Genomic DNA, 15,579 nt, shown 5'->3' on the forward strand with positions numbered 1-15,579 from the left:
TGCTGGCACATGATGGCATATATCACATTGGTAGATGTGCAGGTGAACGAGTCTCTGATAGTGTGGCTGATGTGATTAGGCCCTATGATGGTGTCCCCTGAATAGATATGTGGGCACAGCTGGCAACGGGCTTTGTTGCAAGGATAGGTTCCTGGATTAGTGGTTCTGTTGTGTGGTATGTGGTTGCTGGTGAGTATTTGCTTCAGGTTGGGGGGCTGTCTGTAGGCAAGGACTGGCCTGTCTCCCAAGATTTGTGAGAGTGATGGGTTGTCCTTCAGGTTAGGTTGTAGATCCTTGATGATGCGTTGGAGAGGTTTTAGTTGGGGGCTGAAGGTGACGGCTAGTGGCGTTCTGTTATTTTCCTTGTTGGGCCTGTCCTGTAGTAGGTGACTTCTGGATACTCTTCTGGCTCGATCAATCTGTTTCTTCACTTCAGCAGGTGAGTATTGTAGTTGTAAGAATGCTAGATAGAGATCTTGTAGGTGTTTGTCTCTGTCTGAGGGGTTGGAGCAAATGCGGTTGTATCGTAGAGCTTGGCTGTAGACAATGGATCGTGTGGTGTTGTCTGGGTGAAAGATGGAGGCATGTAGGTAGGAATAGCAGTCAGTAGGTTTCTGGTATAGGGTGGTGAGTTTGTGACCATTGCTTATTAGCACTGTAGTGTCCAGGAAGTGGATCTCTTGTGTGGACTGGTGCAGGCTGAGGTTGATGGTGGGATGGAAATTGTTGAAATCATGGTGGAATTCCTCAAGGGCTTCTTTTCCATGGGTCCAGATGATGATGTCATCAATATAGCGCAAGCAGAGTAGGGGCATTAGGGAACAAGAGCTGAGGAAGCGTTGTTCTAAGTCAGCCATAAAAATGTTGGCATACTGTGGGGCCATGCTGGTACCCACAGCAGTGCCGCTGATTTGAAGGTATACATTGTCCCCAAATGTGAAATAGTTATGGGTGAGGACAAAGTCACAAAGTTCAGCCACGAGGTTTGCCGTGACATTATCGGGGATAGTGTTCCTGATGGCTTGTAGTCCATCTTTGTGTGGAATGTTGGTGTAGAGGGCTTCTACATCCATAGTGGCCAGGATTGTGTTTTCAGGAAGATCACCGATGGATTGTAGTTTCCTCAGGAAGTCAGTGGTGTCTCGAAGATAGCTGGGAGTGCTGGTAGCGTAGGGCCTGAGGAGGGAGTCTACATAGCCAGACAATCCTGCTCTCAGGGTGCCAATGCTTGAGATGATGGGACGCCCAGGATTTCCAGGTTTATGGATCTTGGGTAGCAGACAGAATACCCCAGGTTGGGGTTCCAGGGGTGTGTCTGTGCGGATTTGTTCTTGTGCTTTTTCAGGGAGTTTCTTGAGCAAATGCTGTAGTTTCTTTTGGTAACCCTCAGTGGGATCAGAGGGTAATGGCTTGTAGAAAGTGGTGTTGGAGAGCGGCCGAGCAGCCTCTTGTTCATATTCTGACCTGTTGAAAGAGACTCCAGTCCTACTTTGCGACCTGAAATTTCTGAATGACAGTCAAAAGAGGAGCCAGCTACCCCTTGCTTTGATACTTGTTTTCTAGTCACACTTTAGTGACTTAGGATGCATTTTCCTGGAACAGTTTTTGTCTCTCAGGATAACATGATCAAAACATTAGAGCATTTCTCAGAATCTCACTTCTTGGGGCATGAAGGAATCTGAAACATATGGTATGTTTGTTTTCACTTGTGTTGCTTCCGTCTTCTGTCATGCCTTTATTCATCTGCTGCAATTACAGTTTCTAAGTATAAACTTAAAATGGAGGCAAGGCTGGATTTGTGGGGAACATATGGACAAATGGAAAATAAACAGCACATGGAATCTCTGGTTAATGAGTCCCTGTATGATAAGATCTTACAAAAAAGACAGATCTAATACAATGGTACAGTTCTGAAAAAATTTACAAAGAATCAAATTAATCTTTATTTTTTCCAGGAATTGCTTCAGCTAAATTATGAAGCAGAAAAATCCATTAACAAAATCCTCTGACACCGGGATTCCATAGATTTCTTTAATCCTAGTTGTTCTGGTAGAAGATGGAGATTGTGTTGATATCAATGGTGGTTGATTTCCTTCTAGTGACAAATAAAATCAGCATGGACATTTTATTCTTATCTGCAGCCATTGATAGCCTGGGATGTGGGGTATTGTTGACCTTTCTGCAGGATCTGGCGTGGTTGAATGGAAGACACTCCATTGGCTACGCTCCTTTCTGTCAGAGAGCTGTATTGGGAAATGTTTCATCTTTGAGGGTCTTCACATGCAGGATTCCATGTAGTTCTATCTTGTGACTCCTCTGGTTCGATATGTAGGTGAAGCCAATAAGAGAGAGTGCGAGCTGCTTGGGCTGTAGTGTTATCTGTAGGGAGATGGTATTCAACTCTGTCTCCTTTTCTTTGGACTTCCATTCCACTATCTTTCACTATTCTTCTACTCATGACTGAGACGAGGATCGGCATGAAAAATAGCTGGCTGCAGATAAACCAGGGTAAGATGGAAACAAGAACTGTTGGAGAGGGAGATATAGAAGTGGGTAGAGTTTTTTCTGCCTCAGCTGTGGAGAGCGTACACCTGCCTTTGTCCAAAATGGTTCACGGCCCTATTGTCCCATCCAGTTGGGTTCATTGCTGCTCCTGGGATGTCGGGTAGCAGCAGTGGCACGTATTAGCTTTCACGCTCCGCAACTAGCCAGAAGGTTGCAGCCATTCCTCTCTGATCTGGGTCTTATAACAGTTATCCACATCTTTGTCCCCTGCAGGCTAGTGCACTGTAATTGGACATTCAATACCTTGGAGTGCCCTGTAACCCCCATATTTCTGATTTTTATATAATTGTGATCTTGCCTGTAAAGCATGCCATGTAAGGTATCGGGGGAAGTCACTGTTCTATCTAAATATGTGTATCACCAGTGCATATGAAGTTATGAGATTGTGTTGTATGGTTGTCAGTAAAACATGCTGTGAGTTGGGGAATCAGCCAAATATTAGCTCCCCAGAGACAACAGCAAGGAAAGTAACCAACACCTGGCCGGGTGTCAAATAACCATCAACAGTCATTGTCCAGCAAGGGAATTACAATTCAGTGACTCACCTACATAAGGCCACACCAGGGTAATTGCTCAACCCTGCCTGGGGACTCAGCAATGCCCACCAGACATGCCTGGACTTGTGTTCTCCAAGAACACGAACTAAGGGTGTAAAACAGAACACACGGGTCCCATGCTTTGCCTTTCTCCCGCCCCCACCTATGATGGAATCTTCAATCTTCTGAGTGTCCTTGTTATTTGCAACAGAGGGGACTGGCCCAAGTTTTAAGGGTGAAACCTGTGTACTATGAACTGCAATATCCAGTGGGGTGAGAAACTGCTTAATCGAGATGTTACCCAGCCTAATAGGTTGAGAGTTTAGATTGCATCCTTATATTTTATTTTATTTTGGTAACCACTCTGACTTTTTGCTTATCACTTAAAATCTATCTTTTATAGTCCATAAATTTGTTTAACTGTTTATCTTTACCAGTGAGTTTGCCTGAAGTGTTTGGCAAGGGAGTTTGCTCAGGTTTACAAAGGCTGGTGTATATCCACGTTCCATTGTTGAAGTGGTGAACCAATTAATAAATTTGCACTGCTTGTCTTGAGCAGTGCAAGATGATATATTCCTGAAGTACAAGGCTGGGAGCTGGGGGGATTTGGCTGGTGCCTTTCTCTGTGTGATTCATGAGTGGCTCTGGGAGCATTCATGCAATCTAGCTGGGTGTGGAGCTCCACATGCTGTTGTGCTGAGTGATCACAGTGCCTGGAAGGGTTTGCTCGTTGTCACTAGCAAAGTATTGTGTGAGATAGCCCAGGCAGGAGAGTTAAGGGGGCACAGCAGTCCCAGACTACACCCCGGGGATCCTGTCACATTGTTGCCCACCTGGAGACTCCAGCTAGTTGAGAACAGTTGCCCAACAACTGAACGGGACAAGCACCTGTAAACACATTACACCTGCACTCCAGACTTAGTACTGGCTTCCTGTTTCCTTCTAGGTTCAAGCCATGGTGATGATCCTTAGGGACCTGGGTAGTCCAGGACCCAGAGGTCCAAGAGATCAGCCTCCTCCCTGCCACCCCATAGATGCCATTAAAATAATCTAAAAAGCTGTGATGAGATGTTCATCTTACACTAGCCTTGAAGGTGTTGATGAGGCTGAGAAGGGGCCAATTAACAAGACAGGCCACCTAATTCCCCCTCAGCTGTGGCCTAAGTAACCCCTGAATGATGAAGCCCAGCTGAGAAGGAACAGGCAGGGCTATTAAAGAGCCAGGAAGTGGGCAGTGGTGAGGGAGCCTACAGCCACTCTCTGGATGTTAGTGAGGAGAGGAAGGAAACCCAGGGGCAGAGTAGAAATTCTGGGATCCAGGCCCTGAAGGAAGGATTTCTCCAGAACAGTGGTGGAGTGAAGGCAAAGGCTCAGTGAAATGGCAACAAGGTGGGACACTGCGGACCGTGGTGCTAATTAGAGAGCCCCTGAGCAGGAACCCAGAGGAGAGGGCAGGCCTGGGTTCTTCTACCAGCCACTGGAGAAGTGGCCCAGTCAGGGCAGTGAGGGAGAAGACTGCCATTTTGGATGGAGAGACTTTGATAAACCCTGGGAAGGGTCAAAAACACAGTGGTCTGGCTGGAGGTCCAAGCCATGAAGAGAGTATCCTGAATCAGAGAGAGAGAAGGATGGCAGGCCACATGGATGACTGACAGAAGGGGATGGCAGACCTGGAAGGAGCTAATCTCCAGAGCAGTCAGGAGGAGCTGCCCTAGTGGTGAGTGAGCCCCATCACAGAAGCTCTGGGTGTCAGTTCCCAGGGTTGAACCCTACTCAGTACCAGCAGATTTGTAAAGCACAGCTGGAATTAGATGGATACAGCAGTCAGGTTTCAACTTGCATGAGCTGGAGGATGTTTATTAATAATAATGATTATACTTTCCCCTGTCTGCAGTATGTATCTTCCAGGAATCTAAAAGCACTCTATAAACATGAGCTAATTAAGGCTCAAAACATCCTTATTACATCAGTATGGGTTACAGTTGGATCACTTAACTGCTGAAATAAAATTACCTCTACCGTGGCACACAGCAGCTGTAGACAGCGCACAGCAAGACCACACAACAGTTTAGACACTTATGTGACTTAAAACATAATAGGATATTAGGTAGGCAGATATGAACTAGAATTCTGGTCAGGACACTGAAGTTAACACAGCTATGCTTATGAGTAGTGTAGTGAGTGAGATCTTTAATGACCTTAAGTGGTTAGGATTTCTCATGTAGTACACTTTTTTTTAAATAATTTGGATATATCTCATCTAAAAGGCGGTAGATTCCACAGAACAGCACTCCCTAATACCAAATGGGGCACTGAGTCAGTGCTGATGACACAAACAACACCCACTTCCCCTTTTGTGTTCTCCCTACATGTAGGAAATTAATTACTTCAGTTGAACAAGAAGAACTCAGTCCTTCATCAAGTTCAAGGTTCATGTCTCTCTTCTTTCTGACTGAAGTATAGATGTTTCCTTAGACTTGAAGTCATTTATACCCTATTGTATTGTTTGTGATTATGCTTCTGATTGAATTATTTTTGTTTATTATGATTTCTAATTACTTGTAACTCACTGGCTGTGTGACGTGGGGCAGTCCCTTAATCTCTCTGCTGGGGTTTTCTTGATGGATATAAAAATACTGCAACACATTGGTGGATATTTGAGGCTTTACAAATGAATATTATTTATTTAAATCTTGTAATTTAATATCAATGGGATTTTTTTGTAAGTCCAAGGAAGGGGAGTCTTTCCTTCCAGAGTTCAATCAGAATTAAGGGAAGAAATGAAAAAGATGAACCCTCATGGAAACTAGCATTGCATGGATACACTGTGCTAGAGATCTGATGTACTTAGCTGGCTGATCAAGAATGCTAGCATGCTTGACCCTGGCAGAATTAACAGGCCTTGTAGCAGATTCTATACACGAGACTTCAAAACTAGCCTGCAGAGAAGTTGCAGGTGGTCTGCTGGCTGGTCACATGATGCTGGCACTCCTCCTTGTTTCCATCGGTTTCTTCAGGCCTCCTCCAGGTTCTTAATGGCAAAGAATAGCCCAGAAGCCTATAAAAGTAGCTGGAGAGGAGGAGGAGGAGCTTAGGGCTCACCACAACATGGGAGGAAATGGGAACTGTACTCTGGGACCACAGCCACTGGTGGGAATGGGGCTGTTAGCTGCCAATGGGACAGGAATGTATAGGGGAGGAAGAAGTAAAGGATCCAGGCAATATGCCCAGAGATGCAAAGGGAAGAGGGAACCAAACACCAGGAAGAGAGATACAATGGGAGAGAAGGACCAGACAACAGAGTAGCATTTGCAGAGAAGAGAGGGAAACCACAGATGGGAAGGAGAGATTGATACTTTCAAAATGGACAAAACACTTACCACAGTGAAGACAGTTAAGGACATGTAAATACTTTCCTAATATTGCTTCTCCATGTTAGCAATTGCTGTAGTCCCATTGCTACATGAACAATGTAGATAAGTGACCCAGGAGACAATCTCTGCTGGTAAGATGTGGCAATGCAAGAACCACTGCACTAAACCCCCTAGCGATGCTGAACCCTTGCAGAAATAAGGGATCAAGGAGTATGAGCCGTGCAAGGATGCAGCATGGTAGGGGATTGGTGTATGCAGCCTATGGATCAAGGTTCAGTGCAGCTGGAAGGATAACTTGCAATCAGCTTTTGCAATCTAAAAGACACAATTTAATAAATACAGCAATATAATGTTTTTTTGATAGCGTGAGCAAGTAGTAGAAATGCATGTAACACTTTCTTTTTCTGGCCCCAGTACAGTTTAATCATTAAACCACACTGACCAAAGCAAGGCATCAGGTTTGGATTCAGCTCAAAGAACAATTCATTAAATGGGAGAAGAAAGCTTGCTGTTTGTTACTGATTTAGGCTTTTTCCTGGGCAAAACAGAATCCTTTAATTGGCTCAGCTGAAGAAAACCAGATCAAACAGTGAGTGCGCTGGAACAACAAAGGAATGTCCTGGTATTTCTTTTTCCAAGTCTAGAAGTGGAAGTCATGACAGCCTTGGGATTTGTGGAAATTCCTCCATGTCTTGTTACTAGGTAGAGGAAATGGTCTAAAGTTCAGTTTTTAGTTTCTGCATTGCAGAGCAGGGGCCAATTTCCACTCTTTAAACTGATTTGAACTAACCCAGCGCTTTACTGGTTTGGGTGTAAATGGCATTTATAGTGTCTCATAAAAGCAGCTACAAAGTTAGTTTGTTGATCAAGTGAATTGTCAAAACACCTATTATTTCCATGATGATCTCCCCCAGTCCCAATTCCAGGTTTAGTGGCACAAGGCCTAGTAAAATAAATGGAAACATTTTTCCATTCCTGCTAGTATTTCTTTCTGGCAGCTGCCAGAAAGAATCGGAATTGTAAAGGTTATATTTGCAATACACTGTGTCTTGCAGAACTTTTCCCTGTTAAGGATCCGTCTATATATTCCTGTAATAACGATTATTGTGTTTAATTTTCATCACTTATTTCCAAACTCCATTGGAGCTGCGAGTCAACCAAGAGCCCATGACCCCCCTCAGGAAGGCTATAATTAGAACAGCAGGGGGGGAAATCCTGATTTAAAACAGTTCAAATTATTTGCTTTCCTTGTTACAATATAGTTTTTTTTTTTTTTTTTAAGGGTGTCTCTGTGGATAAATGCTGTGCTGACAAGACTGGAGTACTGCAAAGCTTGAAGGCAGGAAATGAAATAGGATGCACCATCCCGGAAGCCTGAAGTGTCCCTCAGGGGAGGCTTTCCCTAGATGAGCCAGGAAGTAAAATATTGATCAGGTCTTGCCAAGAAAAATCTTTCTCCAGAAAATCCTCTTGGGCTTTGAGTCCTGGTGGAATGTGTTCTCGTTCCCCCCTCTCTCTCTTTCTTCCCTTCCTCTTTCCCAAATTCTTTTTAAAGAGGATTGTTCCAGCCCAGCTAATTCGGGAGTATCACACTAACTGGTATTATTTATGGATTCTTAGATTCTAAGGTATAGAGGACAGGGATTGTCTCTGTCTGCATGTGTACCTTATTTAGCAGTCTGGGCCCTGATACTGAATGGGGCCTTTAGCTGCTACTGTAATATAAACATTTAAAATTTATGAGCCTCAACTAAAGTTGGCCCTACCAGGTGAGGAGGGGCCTGATGTGGTGTGGGGCAAGCCAAGTCTCCTTACCTTTCATTGTTGTAATGCTGTCTAGAGTACCCAAATGGCCTCCATTGCCATAGGTTCTGAGCACCTCACAAACACCCCTGTGAAGTAGGGCAGTACTATTAAACCCATCCTACAGATGAGGAACTGAGGCATGGCGAGACTGACCTGCCCAAAGTCATAGAGCAAGTCTACCTTGGAGGAGGCAAAAGCAGAACTGAGAGATCCTGAATCCCAGTCTAGAGCCTTAAGCACAAAGTCATTCAGCAGCACTTACTGCTACTGTCCAGGGCAGTCGGTCCACTTTCACCCAGATGAAATTCACAGAGCTATAAACCCCCCAGCCCTTTCTCTGCAATATTTCACATGCATTTCTAATACCATAACATGCATAAGGATCAAAAATGCTTTCCATTTAATCTCTGAGGATAAGCAAGAAGGATTCAACGTGCCAAAACCTATAGGGCTTTCTGTCCTCCTTATAGGCTCCAAAATAACCTCTAAGCACCTTTCAAGTGATTAGCTCCAACTCAAGGATGAGATGTTAGCAGGCACTAGAGTCTTGCTATCTAGACTTGCTAAGTCTTTCATAGCAAAACCTTTTATCCTGTTCCCAAGAGCTGATTTTGACTCCAATATTCTATGACCAGGGTAAAAGCTTCCCTAGAGCGTAAATATGGGCTGTCCCCAAATATGAGCTTCCAGGTGCCAGAAAAATTCTCTTAAAGGGTGAGGGGCTTTTTTGCAAGTCAGTAACTTTTGCACATCAAGTCAGTGACATGTGCAGATGTGTAAAACAGGCACACAAATCGAAAGCCTCATTGCCCAAATAGACTCTGGGAGCAGGAAAGCTCCATGCCCAATGATACAGTATTTGGGGGCTCAATAATACTGAGCCATTTTTAAGAGGGTGTTTTTTATATCTTTTGTTCCATACATGCCCTATTTTTGTTCTAACATTTTATTATAATGTCTTGCTATTGACAGTGAAGTGCTCTGAGAGTTAATGTAAAACAGTCTTACATTTTGTGTGTTTTGGGTTATTTGTTTAAGCTTCTATTAGACTTGTCATGCGAGTCATCAGACAAAAATGTGAAAAGGAAAAAAAAATTGTCTACATGTTCATACTGGGCGGTGAAAACAAGATTCATGAATACCTCACATAGGGGATTGTTCTTTGTTTTCAAGGGAAACTGAATCCCCTGTACAAGGAAGACTTTAGTGTGATAACGGAAACTAATTTATTATAGCTCTCTATCAAGACATTAGTTTTATGTTTCCCACTGATCTCCAGGCTCCTTTATATTCTTGTTTAAAGCTCTGAAATTATCTAGCCCATTTGGTGACTTCTAGATGTAATGCTCTGGATACATCAACTCCCAGTTACTAATCAGGACTTTAGAGTAACCAAACAGGAGCCTAGATCCTAGACAATATAAGCCAGGTTTTTTCACTTAGTGCAGTGAATGCTGGGATGGGACTTTAGAATTTTAGTTAGTATAGTCAGGCTACCCAAGCAGTGCAGATGTGACCAATAAATCCCATAGTTGTGTAATTCACTGTTACGGAATGCTTTGCTTTAAGAAACTCTCAGTTACTGGGAACGCAACTTCTGAACTGGAGCCTTTAGCTGTGGTGCCCTTGAATTGTGTTGCTCAAGAAACACAGTTACTATCTCCATTTTTGAAGAGCAAGTGACAGGCATAGTGTGTTTGTGTTTTCTGCGGTTTCTCCCATTCAGTTCTGCCGTGGGACCTATTACGTGACCAGGGTTGTATAAAATATAGCAAAAGCAAATATATAAAAGGAGATTATCTAGTACTGTATCAGTCAAACAGCTCTGCCTCCTGCTGCGACTGAGGGAAGAAGAGAAGCATCGTGTTTCAATAATTTAGAAGTAGGTGTTCTGGAACTTCAGTGACGACCCCACTAGTTTCTGGTGAGGCCAATACTTAGTAATGGACAGCGAAAACCTCCTCTGCATGTAATTCAAGTGTCTACCATTCCCAACCAGAGAAAGGATAGAGATCTGCTGCAGAACTTGCATCCCTCCAGCCCACCTGCTTATAGGATTATCCACAGTGGAGTCAGGTGGGTGACAGGAGGAAATCAAATGAACAGGAAACCTTTTTTTTTTTTTTTTTAAGGATGCTAAAGAAACTGGGTGAGCACAGCTCCGCAGTGGCCACCACTGCAATTTTGTGGGCAGTGCTTTCTGTATACAGACAACTCAAGAATGTTACTGGGTTGGATCAGGAGATGACATATAATTTCTTCACATGACACTACAGAATGTGAGACTTCTGACCCTGTCTTGAACTTCGCCATAGATGTTTGGATCCGCCTCTAGTTAAGACAGAACGATTGGTTATGAAAATGTATTAACTATTGTGAGGGAAGGAATGGAAGGAACTGATTGGCCCAAAGAGAACATCACTGTTTTGTTTCTCAGTAACCTCCAGACACCTAGGGAGCCACTCATATTAGCGGCACTATGCTCTATGGGAGAGCATATTTATGGGAGCAGACCTCTAGGCTGTCACATCCTAGGGACAAGGACCTGCCTTCCTGCATGACCGTGAAACACTCTTGGGCACTTCATAAACAATGAGAAAAATAATGCAGTAGCAGGTAGCCTGATACCAGCTAGCCAAAACCACAATAAAAGAGGCCCGTGTTAAGCATTATTCAGTGAGCCAAGAACTTCCGTGGGGAACCAAGCGTGAGTGATGGAGACATGGCCATATAATTCTCAGTGCTTCTTTGCTCTGTGCCTCTTAATGGAAAGCTGCACCCCTTGGCTGAGCACATAAACCTGAATATTGCTGTGACCAGACACATAGCTGAGATGTATTTTGGATTACATTTTAAAATTAAAATGTACACTTCTGATCTAATAGGAATCTGTTAAAGCAAGAAACTTTAGTCTGGGATTCACAGGCATGTCCCAAGCAAAAAGCACTCTCTGACCATGGCAGTGCCGGGTCTGACCTGCTGGCAGGTCATTTCCTTGGGTTAATCCATCAAGAGATGCAGTTTTCAGCTGAGTCAGCTAGAGGGAAATTACAGACTGAAATTTCCTACTTTACATCCTGATCTTGCAAGGTGCTGCTGAACATCCTCCGCTCCCAGGGGGCGTGAAGGGCTCTCAGCACACAGCAAGATCAGGCCCCCAGTACCTGTGTCTGAGCTGAATGCTTGCAGCAGCTATTTCATTGCAAAGTGAGGTCCTTTTCCTGATGGTCCTGTCCCTGGGGCACCAGAGCTGTCCTGCTCAGAAAGAGGAAAGAAAACCCTTCATCCCAGTTCTGCACTCTCCTCACAGCGGTTAACGTAACAGGGTAGCGTGCTCATCTTCCGGAAAAGAGTCAAGCCAGGGCAGCTGCACAAATACCCCAGACTGTGCTGCACACGCAAAGGACATTTGCAGCAGAAAGGGCTGGCGCAGGGGAGGCCTTGGGGGGCATTTTCAAAAGTTCCCGCAGATAATTAAATTAGCTCAGCGGCAGCTAGGAAAGTTGCAGTCTCCAGTCTAGGTCTGATCTTCCGAGATACAGCACCTGCAGCTGGCACAGAAGCAGCAGGACTTGGGGAAAACAGCCCAGCCGGGGCCAATAGCCCAGCCAGGGCGACCCCCTTTCCCCAGATGCCTCCAGAATGGGAAGTGCCCTCTGGGAGCATAAGGCCCCAGTAGCCCTCGTCCCCCAGCCATGCAGGTAGAGGGAGGCAGGATTTCTCCCAGGGGGTGGCTAGGGTCTCTGGGATCCAGAAGGTGCAGCTCCCCCTCCACAATGTGTGACTCCAGCAGAAGCAGGTGTTTTGCTGTTTGGTCCTAGCCCTTCTCCATGGGCCCACAGCCAGCAGGAGGACTCCAGGCCAAGGCTCCTCTATCCTACATCCCTCGTGTCACTTGGGGCCGGAGGCTCCCCCATGCCAGGCACTCCTGAGCTGGCCCCTCCTGAGCCTTTCCCAGCTGCCTGACCGAGCCCTGCCAGGTCTGGGGGCGATCCATTTGCCTGTGGAGAAATCCCTGCCTGCTTGGCTAGCTATCCTCTTTTTCCCCATCTCCTGGAAAAGGCCAGCCAATCAGTGCTGGGGCAAGCATTGAGGGACAGCCTGGATGCAGCACCTGCGGCAGCTGCTGCTCCAGCAGTGACCCCTCTCTCAGGCATTCCTCTGGCCTCTGTGGGGTGGGGGAAGAGGAGGCTTCAGCTGCTACTCTTTCTGGTGTCTGAAGTGAGGGGGGGCACCACGTGGAGCGCTTTTAAAATGCGATATCATGGTGGGGATGGGGCTTAACAGCAAATGTGGGGGGGTCATAGGTGCTGGAGACAGGAGAAGGGGGAGCATGAAGGGCCATTGGCCTCCACTTTTTAAACTGGGCCATGCCCCCCATTTGTGAGAACCTGAACTTGGCAGGGGTGGAACTGGGGGGCGGGGTGGGTTGAGGAGGGGAGAGGGGCAGGCACAACAGCAGAGTCTATCCCCTGCTGGCATGATAGAGGGGCAGTCAGGGCAAATTTGAGTGGTGGTGTGACTGCATGTGCTAGGTTGCAATGCTGCTCACTCAAACTTGGTCCATTTAAGTTGCTTCCCCCTCTGCCTGCCCCCCTCCCCCCCATTTTTACAGTCCGCCTGGTGAGGTTTAAACTGAAATGCCGTGGGAAAAGAGCACTGAATACTGGGGCCTTGCCCCTTTCGCTCTCTCCTTCTTTCCCTCCCTTAGTCTTTGGTGTATTTTTTTGTGTGTTTCTGTCTTCCCAGCTCTAAGCAGGTTTGCACACGTTTATGTAATTCCCATAAATTTAAGTTTATGCAAATGTGTGCTTGCCCCCATGTTCATCCTAATAATATGATTGTGTGGTATCCAATGCAAAGTTTGTCATGTCACGTGTCTTTGGAAGGCTCGTGATGCACTGAGCATTTTTCTTATAGTGATGTTATAGGTTGTAATTTCATGCATGCATTTATGAGGCTGAAATGTGTTTTTCGCGCTGAGGATGTTGGGTGTGTATGCCCATCAGCAGGGCTCTCCTTGTTCAGACCCCGCCCAAAGGCTCAGGCCCACACCTGCCAGCCAAAGTGTGTGCGTTAAACACCCCATGCAAGGGTAACCCACTGGTGAGTGTATGTCCAAGGTCCCCAAGCACAGAGCTGTGGCTTATTCTGTAACCATTCATGCTTTTAGCCCTGGAGGTCCTTTGGTTCAACTCTGGTGTATTGGCCACAATGGCAGCTATCACCCAAGCACCTCCTGCTGGACACAGTGCTTGTTTCACTCTGCTCTGATTTCTTCATGGTATTGTCTTCTGTTAGCTCCTTTTTTCCACACACTCTCCTAAGCCCAACACGAACCCAACGACACACAGTTCAAGTCACAGTCTCTGCGTAAGTTTTGAAACTAGACTAAAGGGATTTGCGCCTCCCCAGGGTGTGTGAAATTGAGTGGACGTCCCATCCCCTTTAAGTGCAATGCTGGTGCTGAAGAAGCTCTGCTGAGAGTGAAATGGTGCTGGAAAGAAACTGTCTTTTTCTAGAGGAGGGTTGCAGTGTGTCTGCAAGGAGGAAGAGTTCAACGTGGTCAAGTGAGAGGGAGAGAGTGATGCCCTGTGAGGGTAAACTGCTCTAATGTGTGAAGTTTGCTGAGCTGGATACAGGGGCTGTGGGGCAGCCATCCTACTCTTTCCTTTGCAATCGCGGCTCTTTGTTGGCTGTATATAAAAGTGTTTTCTGCACTTATTAGTGCCAGCCCCTGCCTTCGTCACTACTCAGTTTCCCACTGTTTCCTCTTGGGAGGTCAGAAACAGAACAGGAGTGCTGTCTGAGGTTACAAATTCACATTCCTCAGCAATAAAAATCCTCTGTCTTAGAGCAATGGAATTGGTTATTGCTGCACTTGTCAGGCACTCAGTTGTGTCCTCTCTTTATTTACACAATCATATTTTCGGTTCACTTGTGTCTTGGCATTATGGATTCATGTCATCATGTGGTGAATCATTCTTATTCCCTGATCGTGCATGAAGGAGATGATGTACCTAACATTCTTCCCTGGATGGAGTTACCTCTTCCTTGTATTGCACAGTGACTCTCTGTGATGAGCCTGTCACATGGATACTCTGATGATGGCTATCGATATAAGAACCTGGGCAGATGTTTGTACAGTGCCTAGCACAGGGGGCTCCTCGTCCATGATAGGGGCTCCTGAGCACTACGAATAATAGATATAGTACAATGACCCCCTCCCCCCAGAAATACTCTGGGATGTTAGCTTACTCTGAAGGCAGTGCAACACAATATTGTGTTTAAGTGGCCTAATGTTAAGCAAGCCGCCCTATGAGACTGTTAGAGTTCAGATAGTTCAAGATTTAAAGGAATTTTTAAAATACCTATTTGGAGTTTAGTATTGGGGGTAGCCGTGTTAGTCTGTATCCACAAAAACAACAAGAAGTCTGGGGGCACCTTAAAGACTAACAGATTTATTTGGGCATAAGCTTTCATGGGTAAAAAACCCACTTCTTCAGATGCATGAAGTGAAAATTACAGCTTTCATAAATGGTCCCATTGACACATCTCCATTTAAATACAACGGGATTGACTCACTGGTGCCCTGCATCTTGTGCACTCATTTGACATTGGTGCCAAGTGAGTGTAAAACTCTTTTTGGTTCTTTCAGGTTCTTATTCTGTGTCTATGATGGTGGTATCTGGTATCCCCATTTCCCTAACCCGTGCCCCAGATTCACATGGTCATTGTCTGTATGTTCAGGGATGAATAAGAGTGCATTGGCTTGGTGTTGGGAGGAGGGAACAAGGAACATAAAGAATTTCAAAGGCATCTGAAAACAAACAATGAAGAGTGCTAAGTTTATTGTCCTGCTGTGCTGGAAGAAGGACAGGAGACACTGGATGTGGCTTAATTAGGCTGCAACTTTATTTTTACACACATGGGTGCCGACTTTCCATTGTGCCAGGGGATGCTCGACCCCCGGCTCTGCCCCAGGCCCTGCCCCCACTCCATGCCTTCCCCCAAGGCCCCACCCCTGCCTTTTCCCACCCCATTCCACTCTCTTCCTCCTTCACTCCACAGCCTCCTGCATGCTGCGAAACAGCTGATTGTGGGGGTACGGGAGGGGCAGGGGGGAGCACTGATCCGCAGGGCCCTCTGGTGGGCAGGAGAGTGGCTGGGGGGTGGGGGAGGAGCTGATGGGGGGCTGCCGGTGGGTGCTCAGCAACCAACAATTTTTACCCAGGGGTGCTCCAGCCCCGGAGCACCCATGGAATCGGCGCCTATGCTTACACATCTGGGAGTACGAG

General features: G+C 45.8%; 1 protein-coding gene across 1 annotated transcript in view; it reads left to right on the forward strand.

Annotated features, from left to right (window-relative positions):
- NDFIP1 (Nedd4 family interacting protein 1) overlaps positions 1-9,290 on the forward strand; it is a 77,924-nt gene extending 68,634 nt beyond the window's left edge. The window contains exon 8 of the mRNA XM_037906366.2: positions 7,758-9,290. The gene's annotated coding sequence lies outside the window, so the exon portion shown is untranslated. The remainder of the gene's footprint in view (positions 1-7,757) is intronic.
- Positions 9,291-15,579: the final 6,289 nt, after the last annotated feature.

The sequence above is a fragment of the Chelonia mydas genome, chromosome 8, assembly GCF_015237465.2.
Source record: "Chelonia mydas isolate rCheMyd1 chromosome 8, rCheMyd1.pri.v2, whole genome shotgun sequence".
In the NCBI taxonomy this organism is placed as follows: Eukaryota; Metazoa; Chordata; order Testudines; family Cheloniidae; genus Chelonia; species Chelonia mydas.